At 47.1% G+C, this 20,839-nt stretch overlaps 1 protein-coding gene and 2 long non-coding RNA genes across 9 annotated transcripts in view; 1 reads left to right on the plus strand and 2 right to left on the minus strand.

The window, feature by feature from the left end:
- Window positions 1-17,728, minus strand: part of FAM110B (family with sequence similarity 110 member B) — a 200,752-nt gene extending 183,024 nt beyond the window's left edge. For 6 of the 7 annotated variants that reach the window (XR_014236722.1, XR_014236723.1, XM_082364779.1 and 3 more), the window contains exon 1: window positions 17,690-17,728. The gene's annotated coding sequence lies outside the window, so the exon portion shown is untranslated. Of the gene's footprint in view, window positions 1-14,875; window positions 15,925-17,689 lie in introns of those variants that run through there. The other variant, XM_082364776.1, reaches the window with a different exon arrangement.
- A 568-nt stretch (window positions 17,729-18,296) lies between these two features.
- LOC309615340 lies at window positions 18,297-19,439 on the plus strand. The gene is made up of 2 exons (XR_014236755.1): window positions 18,297-18,407; window positions 19,115-19,439. It is a non-coding gene; the product is annotated as an uncharacterized lncRNA (long non-coding RNA).
- On the minus strand, window positions 18,401-19,624 carry LOC309615344. Its single transcript, XR_014236759.1, has 3 exons — window positions 19,600-19,624; window positions 19,472-19,507; window positions 18,401-18,937 (listed from the first exon to the last, which is right to left on the minus strand). It is a non-coding gene; the product is annotated as an uncharacterized lncRNA (long non-coding RNA).
- Between the last annotated feature and the right edge of the window lie 1,215 nt (window positions 19,625-20,839).

Genomic DNA, 20,839 nt, shown 5'->3' on the forward strand with positions numbered 1-20,839 from the left:
ACTTGAAATACAGAGCAATCCTTAACACCAAAGTACCTTTTTAAAATAATTCTTAGGAATTTACTCTTTATGGTTTTCTCTAGTTCTAAGGAAACCCAGGACATTAATACTGGTCTGGGCTCTTGTGTTCAGGTATTTCTCAGCTTTTGGTTCCAGTATAAGTATCAAATACCTCATTAGCACCTTTCAGCTATTCACTCAAATGAAATATCAAATCAAACCAAACGACAAATACCAAATCAAATCAATTATCAAAAATCAAATGGTGTGTTGCTTTCCAAAATACTGAAGCTTCTGGGTATCTTCTTTCACAATTTATTTTTTAGAAACTTTGGAAATCTTTTAAAAGAAAATACTCCTGTAATGTCACTCAGAACTTTCTCAATAAATCCTTTGGTCTTCATGCCTCTCACCCCATACATAACTTCCCCTGTCCCCCAATTCTCCCACCCACACTGAGACAAAGTCCCAGCCTAAAGCAAAGCTAGGCTCTCAACTCCACCAATTCTCAGTACCCCCGAGGCCTTTCCCCTACAGATAAATAACTCTAAGGTGGGGCTCGAACTCTTTGTTTTAAATATGTGCCTCGGGTGATTCTTATGAAAAACCAGTTTGCGTTTAACTCTACCTTTACATTTTCACATGGAGGCATATAAACCCTCAGCCGGTGCTCACCAGCCACAGGAACCGGCGCAAGTCAATTCACCTCCCTCCACCAGTCTCTCCTCTGCAAGATGGAGACATCTCCACCTCGCGGGAGGAAGGGGCGCGGTGCAAAGCCTTAAACCTTGTAGGTGCTCAGCCCTTCGTCAAAGGAATGATGAGACAATGCACACGATGAACAATGTGACCCCGCATCCACACTGTGTGGCTCGGAAGCGCGGAATTACAGGACGAGGTGCAAGCCCTGCACCTGCCGCGCTAGGTTTCTCCATTCCCCGACTCTTTCTGCAGCTCAAGCATTTCACCTCACACAGCAAATCTAGACTACCAGAAGCACCTCAGGCTTGCTCTGCCATTTCACGCCTTAATCCCTTGACTTGGTCCTACCTACCTGGCTAGAATTTCCCTCTGAATCTCTCCCCGACCAGCGGCCTTCCGCCAGCCCATCCCTTCACCTACCGAACACCCACCCACCTTTCCCTAAGAGGTAGGAAGATCTGACTGGGCCCACATGGGACCCTCTTCAGGAAAGCCTCCCTGGGCTAGATCCCTCCCACACCTGCGCATCTGCTCAGGGCATCGTCTCACTGGGGGCACGGAACGTGGTGCCTGGCACTTCCTGGCACAAGGTGGCACCTCAGGACAAATATGTGGAGCTGGGCAGCGAGCCAGTCTGGGACACCGTGAAGGATCACCCGTCTGGTGCTTCCCTGGCTAAGAAGTTGACCTCTAACCAAAACAGTTCAGAGAGTGCCAGGAAAGGTCCCAGGTGAGGGTGAACCCAGCTCTCCCGACCCACCTAGAGCAGCATCAACCCACCTGCCACCCAGCTGGGCCACCTCAGATGCAGCTCCTCCAGGCCGTGTCCCACCTCCAGGGGACTGTGGACCCAGCAACCCCCTAGACACCCGAATGCCACAGAAATGTGAAGATGGGAAACCTTTATCATTTGGGGACACTACGTTTTGGGGTCACTCGTTATGCAACAGTAGATAATACAGATTTTACTTCAACTCCTAGTGTTCTTTTTGCCCAGTGTAATCATTTATCTAAAAGTATCTATTTCATAGATAAAAAGATCATCAAAGGGACACAGAGAATACATGTTCTGGTTCCCTCTGGCCACACTCACCAAAGAGACAGCCGATTGCTCAGATTCTAAAATAGTTTAAAAGATACCCTAGTTTCTGTTTTGTGAGGTACTCAGATTAAATGGGTCAACTATATAATTAAATCATAAAAATAGAATGCATTGAATGATATAATAAGAAATAGTTCAACATTCTATCTATGAGTCAAATTTGTTTCCAAATGGGACTTATTTTAATTATAGAATATACATTTCACTAGATGTCACTTTAAATCCCTGTAACTAAAAAAAAAAAAAAAAAAAGTTTCAGCTCACTGAGGGCAATTTTACTTAAGGACCTAAGACTAAATTTAGAAATTATCTTCACTATATTCAATTAAATATAATCAATTTAATAATACCTACATTAATTTTTGTTGAAATAAGAAAAAGTGTTCCAAGAATGTAAATTTTATGTACTCTAAAACAATTAAAAAAGAACCAAGCTGTCTGAAAGCAGGAACAGCACTAACGCAGCTAAAAAAATTAAAATTCCCAAGACAAGGATATTATTTCATAAAAACATTTTTTTAAATCTAAGGAAATAAAGTACATTTTCACAGTCCAAAGTCTTGATGTTAATTAACAAAGATATCTTATACTCACTTCATTTTAAAATATTTTATAAAAGCTGAATATGCTCCAAGAACAGATTTCCATTAAAATTTTTTTCTTTTAAAATAGAATATGAAGCTCATAGTCTTGCTTCCAAATGTCTTAAAATGCTTAATAAATGGTACCCGCCCCCAAAGCAAACCATAAAGGAACTGATATTTTAACTATGAAAATGCACAGGAACTAAAGACAAATGCAAAGTGGCTATAGAAATACACAACACATTCTTGGCTAATTAAGCAGAAGTGTTACATTAAAAGTTATCCACTCTGTTTCAGATTCTTGGTGAGAAAGTTAAAACCTGTGACACACAGGTCATCTCCTCAGGGTGAGCTTTTATAACACTTTCTGCCTTCGCAACATTTTGCCTATAAGACCTCCACCCTCAATCACCCTCCCTCCAGCCCAGGATCTTGCAAAGTTTTCTGGTGCCTGGGGGCTCTCAAATCAAGCACCAGGCATCTTTAAGAATGAGGACTTCCCCCAGATCAGGTTCAACATCACCAGGGAATCCATTAAAAATGCAAATTCTCAGGCCCTCCAGGACCCAGTGAATCAGAAACTCTGGGAACAGACCAGCTATTCGTGTTTAACCCTCCAGGTTAACTCTGGTGTGCTAGAGTCTGGGAATCACTGGCCCAGATCAAGGGCTCCTAAAGCCACCTGCCCATCACTGGCACCCCCAGAGGCAACCTGGGCGCTCCCCCAATTTCCCACTAGGATGCTACAGAATCCCAGGTGTCCTTAAGGGGCCCACGGTGGGGACCACTGGAGCAGGTAATCTTGAAGGGCCTTTCGAGGAAGAACTGTGACACCAAGTTCACCCTAAGAGTTCCCATTTTGCTTGGCCCTTTGCCAAGCCAGAGAGAACAGAGGGCAAAAGCATGACCCTGCACACAAGAGGCCCGGATCTCAGGGCACAGAAAACCCCCGTGCCCAGGAGACACAGGTCCCGGCCTCCTTCCCAGCACGGGAACAAACACTCCAGAGCTGAAGGCCGCTACTTCGCTCCTCTTACAAGCATTTATCAGTTTGTCTTGGTGTTAAAGAGAGACGTGACCTTGTTTTCCAGCAACGTGCCCCTGAGACAGCGCCCTGAATAGACTCTGTTAAATCTACTGTGGAGCCGACTCAGAGCTTCTAAACGAGATGCAATAAACCCAGAATGAGAAGTAAAAAAAAAGATGGTGCTAGAAATGGCAACAGCAACAGCAGGTTATGGGTGAAGCCGACACGTGTCAGGATGGAAATAATCTGGGCCTCGGCGTGGGAGACAGAGAGCTGACTGTCCAGCCCCTTCTGGACCCCAGCCCCATCAACAGCCCCTCTAGGCCTGGGGAGGGCGGGTGGGCAGAAGGGACAGCCCTGGGTAGAGCGGACCTCAGGGCCTCTGGGAGCAGCCCCGGGCAGGGAGCTCCAGCCGGGGAAGACAAAGGTGGGGATGTTTACTCCACCCCGCCAGCCCAGGTCGGGGGTGGTGAGATGCACGAGCCCAGGAAAGGGAAGGCCAGGCCAGGAGGGCAGTGAGGACCTCTCTTTCCGCTCACGGCCAAGGCCACAGCCCTGGCTCCCTGAGTGCAGGCACTAGACCAGCTCTGCCCCTCGCCAGCACCTGGAAGATCCCACCTCAGCTCTCGGCACCAAGTTAGGTGGGACAGTAGAAATGCCAACCCCGCAGGCTGTTCTGAGAAAGGTATGGGATAACCCCAGGGGACCCGGAGCATCCCCGCACAAGCACAGGAGCCCAGAGGCCTGCCTGCCGGGCACTGCGACCACCCAAACACGCCCAGAGAGGGCCCCGTTCATGGCCCAGAAACATAACCAAACTTCTCCTCGAGATTTTCTACTCAAGAGATAATTAGGTTGTAAGAATCCTGCCCCTCCCTTCCTCCACACAAAGGTATCAATAAGTCCTGTAATTTTGAATGGAAAAAAAAAAATGTAACCTCTAAATATTTTTCTCATCTACAAAAAAATACATAAATAAAAAACTGGAAAGCTGCCCACTGCTGATCTAAATAGGTAATGTGAAAGCTTTGATACAAATATAAAACTCCTACCTTCCCAATGTAAAGAGTTTAAACAACCATTAAGAAAGCGTCTAGTTTTACTTTAAGCCTTGCTTTCTTTCACAAAAAGATGTGAGATACCTTCAAGAAAAAAGAAAATAAAATCAGAGACAAACAGAGAATTAAAATTTCAGGACTTAGAGAAAATTAAAGCATAGAAACAGGACAAGATAGAGAAGAAACCAGCCATAATTTCCTACTAAGTTGTTATAGTCGAGCTTCAATTTTGCCTAAAGTTTACCGTTTATCATCAAGTGATTTGCCTTGCATGTTTTTGACAAATTTGTAAGTGTGTAAATGGTTGAGCACACTGAGTGATAACGATGCGGGACATACTGACAACATCTCCACCAAAATACAGGCAAAGGTGTCATGTGGCCGCTTCTGGAATATCCTCCAACCACAGTGGAGAGCGGCATGGACCAGAGGGCTTCTCCGTCAGGAAGGCCATTCCAGGAGGGTCTAAGACGACTCCTTGTCACCTAAACTCTGCCTACGGCTACTTCCTACACACATAGGAGATGAACTCTGAGGGAAGCAGAGCAGTGGATGGGCTGCAGAAACATGAGAAAGAATCTCCCACAAGCTTCAGATTGTTAAGAGCTCAGAAGGTCCATAACTTTCACCTAAAGTTCAAAAACCCTGACCAGACGCAGAACCATCTACTTCTGTACGGATGCAGCCAAACAGGTACCTAGTGGGCAAAGCCAGAATGTTCTTTCAGAAACAACAGTTTGAAGGTCACTCTAGAGGTCAGGGACAATACATCATTAGTCCTCACTCCCAGCACCCAACCAACGAGGTGCCTGGGCACACAGGCCCTCAACACACGTGCTCGGTGAATGAGTTCCAGACCACAGCTGGCATGGGTAACCTTTCCCAGACTACCAAAACCTGGTCAAACTTGACATCTTCATAAATGACCTTCGTTTATGAAACAAGCTCTTTGGGAAGACTGAGAGCATCCCCCAGCCTGTTCCCGACACCACCATCAACATACGACATTCTGGGAACTGCGTTCAATCAGCCACAGACACGGCCACGCCATCAACCACAACTCTACGTTCCCTAAATTGTCCTCGAGCTCATCAGAGGAGGTGTTTCCAATATGAATCTACAGAACTGTTCTGATCTTCTAGCCTCGTAACCTTACGAAAAACAAATGACGTTGGCCTGGCATGATTTGTTCTTCGGTAAACTATCCTGCTTTTAGCTCTGACTACTTCCTTTCCTACGAGCACTCAGCCATCAGTTCCACACTGTGCTGTAGGATGTTGCCAAGGATGTGAAGGAAAAGCAATGAATCGTAGAGTCTAAAACAGCACCCTCCCAGGGAAACAGAATGCAAGCTGCAAACGTGAACCGTGTACGTTCTTTTAAGTTTTCTTGTAGCTGTAGTAAAAATTAAAAAAACAGATGAAATTATCTTGATGATATATTTTACTCATAAACTTGATAATATATTTTACCCAATCCGTCCAAAATAGTATCATGTCAACATGCAACGTAAAAAATTATTCATGAGCTATTTTACATTCTTTTTTCAAGCAAATCTTCAATATCTGCTACTTCACGCTTAGAGGATATAGCAATTCAGGCCAGTCACATAGCCAGCGGCCAGCACACTGGACAGTGCAGGGCTAGGATCTCGTGGCGTTTTCTGAAAACTCAGGGCATTTATTTTAATTCTGGCACCCCCTGTCTTCTCCATGATCTCTCAGGATATTATCAATAGTGCTACCTTGATCCCATCTGCAAACTCCCTCCGCACCTGAGAGGCCCTTCACCTCAATCTTGAGATGCAAACCACTTTCAGGGTAGCAGAGTGGGCTAAGAGTGAAGCAGATTCTCACAAGAGGCTACTGGTTTGGATATGATTCCCACCCCTCTATCGAGTGACAAGGCAGAGATATACTTTTACGCCTTTGCATTCACGTTACTTGAGCATCATAAAAGGCGTGATTGTTTCCTCTGTTCTTTTTATTCAGACCACATGAAGTCAAGGAAAAGAATTAGAGAGGAGGCGTGACAGAGCCTTTTAGAATGACCAGGACTTCACGAAGCAGAGAGAGAGGAAACACCAGGTGCAGTGGACGGGAGGCGCCCAGGGAAGGGGCTGGAGGGGCCCTGGTGCCAAGTCAGGGAAGCCTGGACGGTGGGTTAACAAGATTTTGTCCTGGGCACCTGGGCGGGCCCTGGAGCGGCTGAGCAACGTGACAGACCGGCGATGCAGCTAATTCCGGAGAAAGTGCAATAGACGCAGGAAAGGGAAGAAGGCCAAGGTGGGGGTATCAGCCAGCAAAGAAGAGAGGATGGAGGCCTGGGGGTCGGTCTCAGTTGACCGAGGGTCGGGCAAGGTACATCAGGAACGCAGAGCTGGGCCGGGCAGGAGAGACATTTCAGAATCAGATGGAGGGGAAAACCCAGAGAGGATGTCAAAGGGGACGAGGGTCCTCACTTCAGGACGGGGTGATGGTGAGCTAGGCATCAGCCGGCAGGAGCACAGGCTGAAGAACACCAGCCTGCCTTCCGCCGTCAGTTCAGATCAGCTCAGATGCAGGGGCGGGTGCAGAAGTCACCCCTTCCCAAAGGTAAGCTTTTCATGGCTCCTACGCGGTCGCTTCATTAGACCACAAAGCATTTAACATCTACGAGCACAGACCGAAGTTGTCTTGCTTGCTACTAGGTTTGCTATTTTAGGTCTGAGGCATTCACGCTCTTATCGGTAGAAGGAAGTTTCTTACAGGAGCTTTGCTGCTCCTTTTCAAAATGCAAGAAAAAAATACTTTCTGACATAATATTCTCTCGGTATTACTTTTTGTTCAAAGAGGGGATAGAGGGGCCAAAAAGTAACGGTAAAAAGAAAAAGGGACGAAGCTTTATTTTTCTCCTAGAATAAAAAGACGAATCTTTGCTTCAGGGATGCTGCATTCCCCACGTCAAGTGGGCAACACCGTGAATCACGTGACCCCACTCGCAAGGAACACTGACAATTTCAACAAGAGCAACAGGACATTTCAGAGGATGGACGCGGGTGGAAGCACCCTGAGGTCACGTCAATTCTCCATGATGGGCAGGAACCTGGGGTCAGAACTGAAGAAATGAAGTTCTAAGAGATGGCTGAGATGAAGATGGAAGTTCTAAGGGAGGTGGCCCATAGGCTCGGAGCCGCCCAGAGCTTCAGGACGAGTGAAGATGCGACGCCCACCCAACCTGGTAGCAGTGCGGTCCCTGGCAAACAGCAGGCACTCAAGCATGCATGTGTTGAAATGGAAGTGGTGCCAGTGACTAGCGACACCCCTAGTCCCTGCATCAGCTGACCAGAATCTGAACACTGGTTTTGGAAAACAGCTCAATGAAGCATGGCGTCCATGTCCTAATGGTGAAACACGGCAGGTGAGAAGATTTTAGCTCTACGTACCTTGGCCTCAGCCAGTTTTATCTAAGGAGATCAGGATTCTAGATAAAACTCTCCTCTGGGGTCTAATAAAGACCTGAAAGTCAGCCTACTGGAACCTGCCAAGGCCACCCACCGTTGTCAAGGTCACCAGGCCCTGTACCAAACTGCTGCTTCTAGTCTCAAACCAACTCATAATCCAAACACGGCCAGATAAGGAACCTCAGGAAAGCCCAGACCATTCTAAACAAGTCAATCTAAAAGTGACCTCTGGGAGAAATTAAAGTTTTAGTTACAGGCAACTGATCAGTTATTTGCCTCTTAAAGCTCAATGTCACTGAAAAAAATAAGCATAAATGCATCAACTATTTCAACTAGAAGATGGCAGAGCCATCACGCAAATACAAAGAATATAGGTAAAGTGCTGAAAAGAGTGATGGAACGTACTAAACACTGTGTAAGGGTCTGACTTGATAATGATATCGTTATCATTATCATTGATTACACAGGCTAAGGCAGGGAAAAATCAGAGGTATGAATAATCCTATAAAAAACAAATATTGCACTCAATTCCTTCCTATATTCACTAGGTTATGCAATAATAAATAGTATCTACCATCAAATCTAATAACTACCTTCTGTTGAAACCAGAAAAATGTATGTTTTCAAGTTTCTTCTTTCAATTTTGTTTTTAATTGGAGTACAGCTGCTTTACAATGGTGTGTTAGTTTCTGCTGTACAACGAAGTGAATCAGCTCTACATGTACATACGTCCCCTCCCATCTCAGACCTCCTTCTCCCCCAGCCTCCCACCCCCATCCTACCAATCGAGCTCATCACAGAGCACCAAGCTTTGAGACATTTCCCTAACAGGTTGAAATCTTAAGACCAAATAAGAGTGAGGGGAACTCTCTTAACAAAAGGCACCTATCTCTCATTCAGGAAAAAAAAAAAAAAAAAAGTGAGGCAGTTCCCCGGTGGCCTAGTGGTTAGGATTCCAGGCTTTCACTGCTGTGGCCTGGGTTCAGCCCCTGGTTGGGGACCTGAGATCTCACAAGCCGCAGCCCAAAACAAACAAACTGGAAATCAGACATAATTATACAGGGTAACTGCTTTAAACTTGAACGTAAATTGTGTCGGGGATCAGCCATAAGGTGGAGACTTAGGCCTCCGTGCTCACGGCTGTGAAGGTCATCTCCATGGGTGTGGGCTACACCAGGACCACACAGATAGGGAGAAGAAGGGGTGTCAGTGACACGACTGTGTTTTCCTCGTGCAGGCAACACTCATGCGGAGAAATACACACAGTGCCTCCATCCCTGATGAACTCATTGTCTCACTAAAGGAACCAGGAACCAAGAACACATCAGAAGATACAGCGATCAACTGAATGAGTGCAGGAAGTGCTGGCCGGCAAGGCACAGGTGCAACGTTGCAGGTCCTGCTGGGAGAGTCTTCACGGAGGCGGGTCCCTGGCCTTGGCACTCCGGGGGGCAGTTCACTGAAACAGGCTTGGGAAACAGTAGTTCTACAAAACGTTTTCACAACAGCCCATCTAGTTCCTGAAATGCTTTGATTATACTGCCCACGTGTCGGGGTCAATTTTACGCATCAACTGGACTGGGATTCGAGGTGCCCAGGCATTTGGTTAAACGTGGTCCTGGGTGTGTCTGTGAGGACGTTTCTGGATGCGATTAACATTCAAATTGGTGCCCTGGGTAAAGCAGGTGGCCCTCCCCGGTGTGGGTGGCCTCGTCTCATCTGTGGAGGACCTGAACCCAACAAGAGGGGGGAAGAGGGGGAGGGAGATCTCTCTGCCCGGCTGAGCTGAGACCCGGGTCTCCACTCGCCCTCACACCGGAGCTGAGCCCTCGTCTCTCTGGGGTCTCCCACCTGCAGATGACGAATCCTGGGACTTCTCAGCCTCCAAAACTGCACGAGCCAATCAACTCCTTATAATAAACTTCCTTGAGATCAAGACCAAGATCCTATTGGTTCTGTTTCTCTGGAGAACCCTGACTAACACCAGGGTTAACACCAGATAGAATAATAAATACTATCTGGTAAAATGAAAAATCCAAATTAAAATGAAGATCCTTAGGTATTTCCGACACAAAGCGTATAAGGATGTTTGATAACATCTTGGCGTGCTGAATTAAAAGGCTTTGGGATGCAGTCTCTTTATCATTAACTGAACTCACCTAAACACTTTTGGGGAAAGATCCAAAGAGAGGACAGAGCTTTTCAACAGCTGAATGCTTCATGCTGAAATTACTCTGGAAAAAGCATGTGGAAATAGCAATGGGGGATTAAGAACCAAAGCGGTTCGGTCCTGTGCCAGTGGATTCTGAAAGGAAAAATACCTGTGGGAGAAACCCGATAAGCACATCAGGCCACGTGAGCTGGAACCCTTCAGTGCTGGAGCGAGGGCAGGGCAGCTTCTAACTGGGTAATCGTGGACCGTGGGAAGCTCACACTGAACACGGGGCTTAGAGCTGGAGAAGTGAAGTTCTCATATACATACACACACACACACACACCCCAACTATGTGACATGTGTGGGGCTCCCATCACTTACATGGAAAGTTCTCTTAAAACCAAATTCCAGACTCTACAGATAAACCGCAAATCTCTAGCACGACCTAACAGAATATTCCAACTTTCCACAGAATATAGATTTATATGACTCTATAATACTCTCCCCCTATAAGAACGGTAAATATAAATTCACTAACAAGGATTAGAAAAAAAATCTCTGTTAAATTAAACAATGATTTCTCTTCTTCCTTCATGGTCACTGAACAAGAACAAAATGTACAGGGAAGAAAAACATCTGATTCTTAAAAATCACAACATTCCAATCAGTGATCATTTGAATGAGCACCGGCCAGGGATAGATTAAAAGGATTTGAAAAATCCCCAACTCAAGTTAAGTGTACAGGGAAACTCCCAATTCACCTTGTTCTAACGATGTAGTCAAAACACAGAAGTGCTGTCAGGATTCACTGGTATTTCCGGACACCACTGAGTTTCCCGTTTCACCTGTCTGTTTCTGACCCCCTAGTGGAAACGGTGGCCCCCTGGTAGCCAGGGATCAGAAGATGATAGTTTGCACGTGTGCAAATACATAGGCTCACACATCTAGGATGGAGGAGTGTCTGCACAACGACCTGAAAATACGTCTTTACGTTTCATTCACTAAACTTCACCCAAAGATTACAGTCAACAAGCCAGTACTGGGAAGGATTAAAGCCTGGAGAAGAACATATAAATATTCTTATTTCTAAAATGGGTATGATTTCCTTTTGAAAAATACAAAAATATAGAATCAAAATCAGTGCACCAACAAACGTCATTATAATGGGACACAGCATCATTAGTGACAAGATATGACTTGGAAACGGGGGGTGGGGGGAAATAACCCACAGTCCAGAGCGCTGACTAGGCAGGTCCACCAGGCTGCCGGCTCTGGCCCTGATTTCAGTGCCCGCTTCCGGGGGGGAGCAACGTGACAAGCATGGTCCCTTTCGCAGCGGGTGCACTTCCCCACATGTCTCCTCTTGTGGTTTATAGAAGGAGGTGGGTGCCTCTAAGCTGGCATCTCAGGTATTAGGCAAGCCCCCGCTGACATTTATGGAAGACGAAGCAGGTGACACCCTCTGAAGTGCCGGGGTAAAGCCATAAGCATGCCCCACTACCCCAAGAAACCCACGTTTCCAGATACCAATTCTCCCTCTCCTCTGACCCCCGTCCCCAAAATGCTCTCTCAAGGCCGGCTTGGAGCCTGCCCGCTGGACCCCGGGTTTATACACCTGGGCTGGAAGGCCCATCATCTCAGCACAAAAAACAGAGCCAGAGAAGAACCCTGCCTGAGGACAGGCATTTCTGCTGTGCCTTTGGCTCCCACGGGAAGGACCCCAGAGTCAGCAGTGTCATCTGCACAGTCGGTTGGTAACTAAGCCCCGTCCCAGGCCCTGCGGATACAGCAGCCGACATGACAGGGACCATCTCAACCAGGAGAAATGTACTAATAACAACGTCTAAACAAAGTACACAATTTCCCTTAGGAATGAGGGCTGTGAATAAAATAACATAGGACTGGGGGACACGGAGCGGCTGGAGGAGGGCCAACCTTAGCTTCAGCAGTCAGGGTGAGTCTCTGAAAAAGTGCCTTTCACCCTGTTACCCGTGTGATAAGAATATACAAGACGGATGGAGGGACGGATGACATCCACGAGACAGTAACACCCAAGCGCAACCAACCTCCACGGAGTACCCGGCACCGTGCAAGCATCTTCCTCCTAAAACCTCACAACGAGCCCATGAAGTAGGTCCTGCAGTTTTCCCCATTTTACAGATCGGGATACTGAGGTTCCAGAAGCCTGGGTAACCTGTTCAACCTACAGAGCCGATCTTTGCACCCAGACGGGCTCAACTAGAAATGCGCCCCCTCCCAGCCCCTTGGGCACTGACCTACCTATTTGCTGGGACAACTAAGTGTTTGGCCTGGAATCCCCGCAGCGGTGCTCAAGCCCTCACCCTGCCCCGCCCCCAATGGGGTAACAGACAAAGCTCAGAACTCCCAAGGGATCTGCCACCCATTCTGAATGTGCTCACGGTGTCTGTGACTCCCCTTGAACCTGACAAATCTGGGCTGTCCCAGTCTCCTTGATCTCTGACACCATCAGCCTGCAGTGCACCTGGAAGCAACGGCATCTACAAATACCTTCTCATGTGGTTTGTGAGAATCAGTAAGACCACTTGCACAGGATGCAGGTTACCACTGCAGCTTCCCATCCAGAGGTGGGCTACAAGGAAGGCCCTGCTGACCTGGTTCTTCTGCCGCTGTCTCCTGTTCCTCACAAAGGCCACAGGGCCTTTGCACAGGCTGTCTGTCCTCTCTGCCCAGAGGCCTTCCAGAGGTTGCCTCTTTTTTTCACATATGTCTCAGCTCAAACATCTTCCATGAGGCCCTCCCACACCACCCAGCCCAGATGAGAACGCCACCCTCACTCTTGACTGCAATCATTACTGCTTCAAGTTAGCTTTTCATTTGTTTGTTTACTTTATCATCTATTTTGCCCCACTTGACACTAGGATGCCTTAGAGAGGCAGGGACCTTGTCTTTCCTGGGCACTGCTTATCCCCAGCACCTGGCACACAATCAATCTATAAATATCTGTTTAACATAACAATCATCGGGACTTCCCTGGTGACGCAGTGGTTAAGAGTCCGCCTGCCAATGCAGGGGACACGGGTTCGAGCCCTGGTCCAGGAAGATCCCACGTGCCGCGGAGCAACTAAACCCGTGCGCCACAACTACTGAGCCTGTGCTCTAGAGCCCATGAGCCACAACTACTGAGGCCCACGGGCCTAGAGCCCGTGCTCTTCAACGGGAGAGACCACCGCAATGAGAAGCCCGTGCACCGCAACAAACAGCAGCCCCGGCTCGCCGCAGCTAGAGAAAGCCCACACGCAGCAGCGAAGACCCAACGCAGCCAAAAAATAATAAAGAAAGAAAAAATATATAACAATTAAAAAAATATATATAGGGCTTCCCTGGTGGCACAGTGGTTGAGAATCTGCCTGCTAATGCAGGGGACACGGGTTCGAGCCCTGGTCTGGGAGGATCCCACATGCCGCGGAGCAACTAGGCCCGTGAGCCACAACTACTGAGCCTGCGCGTCTGGAGCCTGTGCTTCGCAACAAGAGAGGCCGCGATAGTGAGAGGCCCGCGCACCGTGATGAAGAGTGGCCCCCGCTCGCTGCAACTAGAGAAAGCCCTCGCACAGAAACGAAGACCCAACATAGCAATCAATCAATAAATAAATCTTTAAAAAACATATATATATAACAATCATAATAGAAGAAATTACTAAATTACATTATTTCACATAATTACTTCCTTTTCATCACAGTCCAGTCAATGGGACATAAAACTTGCTGTCAAGAATGACCATTTTGAAGGAAATCAGTGATTCTTCCTGAAAAAGACAAAAAGATGCAACGAACTTCTAAAGGGGCCCTGAGGGGTAAAATGCTTCGCGTTACAACATAACTACTCCAAAATTTCCCATATGCTTCCAAATTGTACTTTGAAAAGCTTTACCCGGAACTGGACAACTTCAAAACCCACTGATCTTGCTCTGATGTATAAAATACAGCACAGAATCCTTATAATTCTTCTAGAAACCTGTCTGCTGAATGACGTATGGTTTCCTTGGGCTGAGTATTCACCTTTGAACTTCTCCGTGAAGTGTTTACAATTTTAAAAATCCCATCTTTAGCGCCAGTTCCACTTTAGAATTGTTTAATCGTACTGGAAAAAGGAAGCAATTTGTTTCACCTATTAACATTTCCTTAAAAAATTTTTTTTTTAATTTTTTAAAAAACAAGACTGATGTCTTCAAATGCTGTGTTCTTATGTGATTCTCCTTGTGAGACTCAAACCACAAAAAGTTAAAAATGTGAAAATCACATGCAGGCCCTTCTCACAAGTAGGAGGGAACCAAACATGTCAGAATAGGAGTGAATATGCATGACCTAAATTCATTAATGTTGTATTACAAAAGATCATCCGGAAACAAACCCCGGTTTAAAAACAGGATGAAAATGTATTCTGCAATACATTTCCTTGCCAGTAACTAATTACCTGCAATTAATTATTTGGACCATGACATCCATGAACAATGAAAAACTAAATTTCTTAACTACTATTCTCCAAAATCTTCCATGCAAATCACCCCGTAACTTATCCTGACAAAGTTCAGAATCAATGCTACATTTAGCTTCTTCGATGAACATTTTTGGGCATAATTTGTGTTCTCCTCTGAACAATTCTCAAGCATTACCTTTGTGTGTTTCTATAATGCTTTCAATACCAAACAAGATCACCATTACAACATGAAATCAGCTTTGCTTCTTCTGAGCTCCGTGACTCAGCCGAGTCACCTGCCTCACCTGCAGCAAGGACCCCGCGCTGGAGGAGTTAAGGGAACGCACCGTCATCTGTCTGGGACTGGACGGGGCCCCACGCCGGCCGCAGAGATAACTCCCATCACAATCCACAAAACCCTTGTTCCGAGCGCACCTCCTCTCCTCGGTGCTGTACTAAGTAGAATGAATATGTTTTCGTGATGAGTCATGGCTTTGCAGAGCTCCAGAGCCTTCAGCCTGAATTGCAATTCTCACTGCATCATACTGGGAGGCAGAATGGTGGTAAAAACCAGAATAAATGAGAATTCACCCTAGGAAGTTGTTGTCTTAATTAAAGTCAAGAAGCAAGTAGGTTTCTTATCATTTGTTTCTCTCTCCTAGAAGTTAAACACTGAAAAAAAAAAAAAGTCCAGGATTGTTGGAGATCCCCAACGCTCAGAACAGTCAATCTTACTCTATTATGGGAAAATAAGAGTAAAGGGTACAGTCGACTAAATAATATTTTGACAATGTTTCTCTTAACACCTGAAATACCCTGGTTCTCAGAGAGAAAAATCTGGCCAATATTCTTTAAAAGTTGAAAAGACAAAGGACAAACTTTTTAAAAAGTTTATTCCTAAGAAGATTGTTAGGAAGTGTCAGTGCAGACAGAGTATATTTTGGGGAGAGGGCAAGCAGTGAAATTGCTAAAGGAATCCCTGCAGTTTTCCTTGAGCACACGGCTGTCCACCAGCATCATCCACAGCGCCATCTACTGCCCAACTGTCCGCACAGCAGCCCTGGCTCTGCAGGGCCCCCAAGAATTAACGCCAAGCCTCAGCTTAGCTAAGTTAACTGTTTAGGAATGAAAAAGATGTCACTTCAAAGTTAAAAGCGGGGGCGACCTCAGAATGAAGGTAAACTCCTGACAATCTTTTCAAATATCTAGACAACAAACATAATCTTTTGGTTACTAACAGACAATTAAGTAGTTTTAATTTTTCTTGGCTAGTTACACTATAAACTCTGCTCTGCAGATTTTAAAGCACGGGTAAGATTTATCCGTTCTGGTTGATGCATGTGTATACAGTACATATATTTATCTTTTATTACCTTTTGACATGGTAGGAGTTACCTAACCGCTGTTTATAGCAGCAACGCGGAATGGAAAGTATGATTTTCAACCTATAGAACAAGGGGATTCGGGGAGGGGTTCAGAGCCCAGGTTTCTCCTAATGTCTAGGCTTTTCCTTAGACAGGTAGGCCCTTCAGGATAATGAAGTCTCGCGAAACGTACCGGCATACGACCCGGTGCAGGACTGTGTTCTCGTCCTCACAAATCTGCTATACTTCATACATAAGAATACACAGAACAGCTTGTCCGTCATAAGCAAAACAAAAACCCAACCTCAATTCTGACCTAAAATTAAACTGCAGACTTAAAACAGACCATGATTTAAAAGATCTGGGACTTAAAAAACCAAAACAACCATTTTCCAAAGAGAAAAAAGCACATGAACCGATAATACAAATTAAAACTAAAACCAGCTGGCACGTAGCACCGTGTTCCGTAGGGCACTATTCTAAGCTCTTTACAGATTATCAGGTTGTCAAAATACCATCTATAGTAATACCATAGATTAAGTACCATAGGGTAAGTCAAGGGAATGTTAACCCGAGGAAGAAGTCTGGCTTACCATTAACTCACCCTTATGTTAAAAAAAACTATGCTTAATAAATAGCTCATTGGAACGACCAGGGGTGGTGATGTCACAAAACAAGTACAAGTTAATACAGGTATTTTCCATGGAATGACTCTAAGTGTAAATTGGGGGGAAAAGGCTAAATAAATATCTTCACCGCCAACAGGGGAAATGGAGAAAATGGAAGTCATTTACAGTCATTTACTATTTATACTGCAAAAATGCTTAGTCTACTATCATATTCCCCTTCTCAGAATCACACCCGTGTGTAGTCCTCACCACGCCAGCCATGCGGTGTTGTCACAGATGTGAGCCAGATTTTGCACAGGACGTGGCCGGGAGGAAAAGCGCAAAGTTAGCTTGCATCTCCTGCGGGAAATAAAGCCTGCTTGTTTTTGTGGCTCAATACATCTGAATACCAACTCGAAAGGGTTAAAAAGCCGGGCACCTGGCGTTTGCTTTCCACTCTCCAGAGTGATTTAAGCTTACACCGAAGTTCTCTCCGCTTCCCTGCCCGGCCTGCACCCTGCACGGAGGGAGAGCTGTCACCACCGTCTACACCCTGCCGCACGGGTTCTCACCACCAGCGGGGCCCCCGGGCTGGGCAACGGGCTCGGCGGCTCCCCCCAACCTGCAAGCGCTGGGCGGCCGAGTTCCGAGCTCCGCGGCGTGACGGAGCACGAGTGCGCCAGGGGTCACTTCATTCCATTTCAATCTGTACGCTTTCAAATAAAGTCGAGACAACGGAGACCACGGATGGAGCTGGAGGGGGCCACCAAAAACAAACTTTCGGAGCCTCCGAATCTGCATTTCTTGCAGGAATTCCCAGCCCGCGACGGGGAGAGCCCGATGCTCCCAAAGCACTCAGCCCCCGAGACGAAAGGCCCTGCGAGGAGCCCTGGCCGAGGGGGTCCCCGTCCCTCGCCGCCCCCCGCCCCGCGCACCCCGCCTGCCCGGCCCCCGCCCCGGCCTCCGCCCGGCCTCCCGCCGACCCCGGGCGCGCGGCGAGCTCGCTGCCCGGAACGCCGGCCGGCGTCGGTCCGGGCCATGCGGCCCCCGGGCCCGGCTAGACCGAGCCCCAGGCCGGGCCGGAGCGGCAGAGACGGACCCGGCGGCTCCGCGGCCGCGCGCGGCTTCCGCATTGTCCGCGATTGGGACGCGGCGCGGCCCCCCGACCCGGCCCCCGGCCCAGCCTTACCTCGGCCGCTCTCCCCGGCCGCGGGCGGTGCGGCCCGAGCCGGGCTCCGGGCTCCGGGCTCCGGGGGCTGCACAGACAAGGAGTCGGGGCCCGCGAGGGACGGGGGCCGGGCCGCCGGGGCCGCGGGAGGGCGGAGCGCGGACGGGGCCGGCCGAAGAGGCCTGGGGCGCGGGGCGGCGGAGGGCCCGGCTGGCGGCGGCGGCCGCGGCGGCTCGGTCTCCGCCGAGTGGGAGGGCTCGGGCAGCCTTCGCCAGGGCGCGAGGGAGGGAACTTGGAGCGAGTCGCCGCGGCCCCGGGCGCGTGGATCCGCCGAGTGGGCACGCCCCCGAGCGCCCCGCCCAGGCCCCGCCCTCCCACGGCCCCGCCCCCTCCCCTCACTCCCGCCCCGCCTCCAAACCCCCCGCGCTCGACCCCAGCTCCCTCCCCGGTGGAGAACCGCCGGACCTCCACCGCCAGGAAACCCCAGACCCGGAGCCTGTTTTGTGAGCGTGATGACCCGACAGTCGGTCCATCCAGATCCCGGTGCCTGACAACATCCTCTGTTGACTAACTTTCATACACTCAGACGGACCGCCTTAGTATTTGTAGACTAACCTTCTGAAGGCACTTGTAAGACTCCAAAAAAGATTTGAAGAAGACAGTAGAGAATGTAGAAAAAAAATCTCCGACCACAAGGTACTGGCCCTAGAGAAGGGGCCAGCTGATGTTTCAAAATCAAGTAAGCGTTTTGGGGTGCATCCTTATTCATTTCATATTGCATGGCTTGGTAATGCTTTTTCTTTAGATTTGCTTAATAACTTGATTGGGGTTTTGAGGGGTTTACTGTTTTAGGAAGATTAAACCCATTCCAGTTGAGTGTTTGCTACTGGGAATTCTAAAAGGCAAAATCTATATTTATCAAAACGGTTGATTTTGAATGCGACACGAATTCACAACATGATTACTTCTCTAAAATATGTAGCAAAAATGTGTTTTGTATCTTTAGTACATTTGAAATACAGTTGCATTCATCGCATTTTCTCAGAAAGATCATCTATATTTGAATTGTATGACTCTTATTTCACTCTAGTTCAGAAATTATCAAATAAATAAAACTCAGGCTCCCATAATAAATTTTTGGTCATTTACAAGAGAACCATTTTAAGAAAGTGACATGATACTGGGTTTTCAATGGAACTTTCCTTTGGCATACTAATGCATTCCATGTGATCACAGATTATGTTGTGGTCTCCATTAACTCCAAAAGTCCTGTAACAGTAAAATGAAGTTATTTTTCATCATTCCCATGGCAAATGAACCAACTTCTCTCACTCCAAAGTAGTCTATTAAAAAATAATAATAATAATAACTTCTTTGCCCCAACAAGTTCCTTCTGGGAATTGCTCCGTGCTGTTGTGTGTGACACCCTACCCCCTGCCATTTCAGGGGCTCATGAACCAGGTCTGCTAACCAGAGTGCATCTCATAGCCCCCCCTCCAAGGGGAGGGGGCTGGCGCATGTTCAAAGGCGGGGAGGTCCTTTTTCTGAACTGATATGGCAGCTTCAGAGACCATGCCATGTAAGCCTACAGCAGCTGGAGGTAGCCTATTAGAGAAGAAAGCCAAACCAGAAGAAAGCCACCTGCGCCACGGAAACAGGCAGAGTCCTGATGACATTAACAAGCCCGTCCAGGCAGCCATCTCCGAAACCAGTCAAAACTCCTGGACGTCTGAGGAAATGCACCAATAAATTGTCTTTTTAGCTTATTCTATTTTGAGCTAGGCTGCTTTTCAAAATACTCACTTAAAAAGCCGTGGAAGCTCCCATATGACCCATGCTCTGAAAATCAGGAATGTAACCAATGAGTTGTAGCTTCCTTGTCACTTAAATTGCTTCTTCATAATAAAGTAGATACCAAGAAGTCCACTTACCAGGAAGCCCTACCTTGTGGCAGGACTAAGGGTCTCATTTAGGGAATTACTGTTGCCCAGGGTAGATTTCATATTTTCACATTGTCCTTCCCCAAACCAAAAATTAATAAAAGATGTGGTTAGAAAATGAGAGAGAAGAGAAAAACACATCGAAACTAGAACATCCCAGTAAATGTTTTTATCAATTATTCCAGTAAAAGGTGCTTTCATAATCCCGAATATTTGCTGATATAAGACCTTTCTTCTTTTCTGGACTCACAATTGTAGGGTCAGCTACAGACTCTTGGGGACTGGTGAGATTGGTTTGTTGTGCTGGAATTTTACTGTTGAGGAGAAGTAGGCCATTGGCTTATGCTTGGAATTCTTTTGTCTCACAGAGACTTTTGTCTCTAAAAGTATGTAAAAATATTTGACTAGTACCCTAATGAGCATTCACACACTAATCAGTGTGTTGCTTAACCATTACTCACAGGTCATGGTGAACACTAGGAGTGTTGATGGCAAGGGAGTGGGCTGGATGCGCCCAAAGGCATTGCTTTGAGCCTTTGATTCCAAGAGTTTTTTCTTATGGGAACTCTGATCTCAATTCAGAGTTTTCATCAGCCTTTCTTCACATGGATATGTACCCAGTTGTGTGGACAACTAGCGGAATTTCATGTATAAAAGCCCATGAGCCGAATAATAATATATCATAAACAGATCTGAGTCCCAGAAAAGAACAGTACATGGAGGTGAACCATCTCCAGAAACATGACAGGGCAGCCTCGGAGGAAAAGTAAAGAAAAAGTAGTTCTGGAATCCTAGCCCAGCTCTGAATGACACATCCAAATGACTCGCTATGATTCTCCAGTGGAAATGTCTATCAAATATCCAGAGTCTGCCCGCATCCCTGTGCCAGATCCAAGTAATGTCTGTGCCATTTCCTTACCCAAGAGTGATAAGAGCAATCTGCGAGTTCACCTGGGCTCCGACAACCTCATCTGTCTGTCCAGAACCCACCCCGGGAACATGGCATACACCCTTGGCTTTCAAACCCTGAAACAGAATCACCTGAGTGCTCCTGAATTCCAGGTCTCCAGGCTGGGGGGAGGAGGGACAGACATGTATTTTTTAAAACATTCCCCTAAGAGATTGTGATGATCAGCCAGGGTGAAAGTAAACAAGGTCTGCGAATACCTGCTCTTAATTCCACGGGAAGAGACTTGAGAAAGCCTCTGGTCAGGCTCCACTGATTTAGGAT

The sequence above is a fragment of the Balaenoptera borealis genome (assembly GCF_965194805.1).
Source record: "Balaenoptera borealis genome assembly, chromosome: 17".
NCBI classification, from domain to species: Eukaryota; Metazoa; Chordata; class Mammalia; order Artiodactyla; family Balaenopteridae; genus Balaenoptera; species Balaenoptera borealis.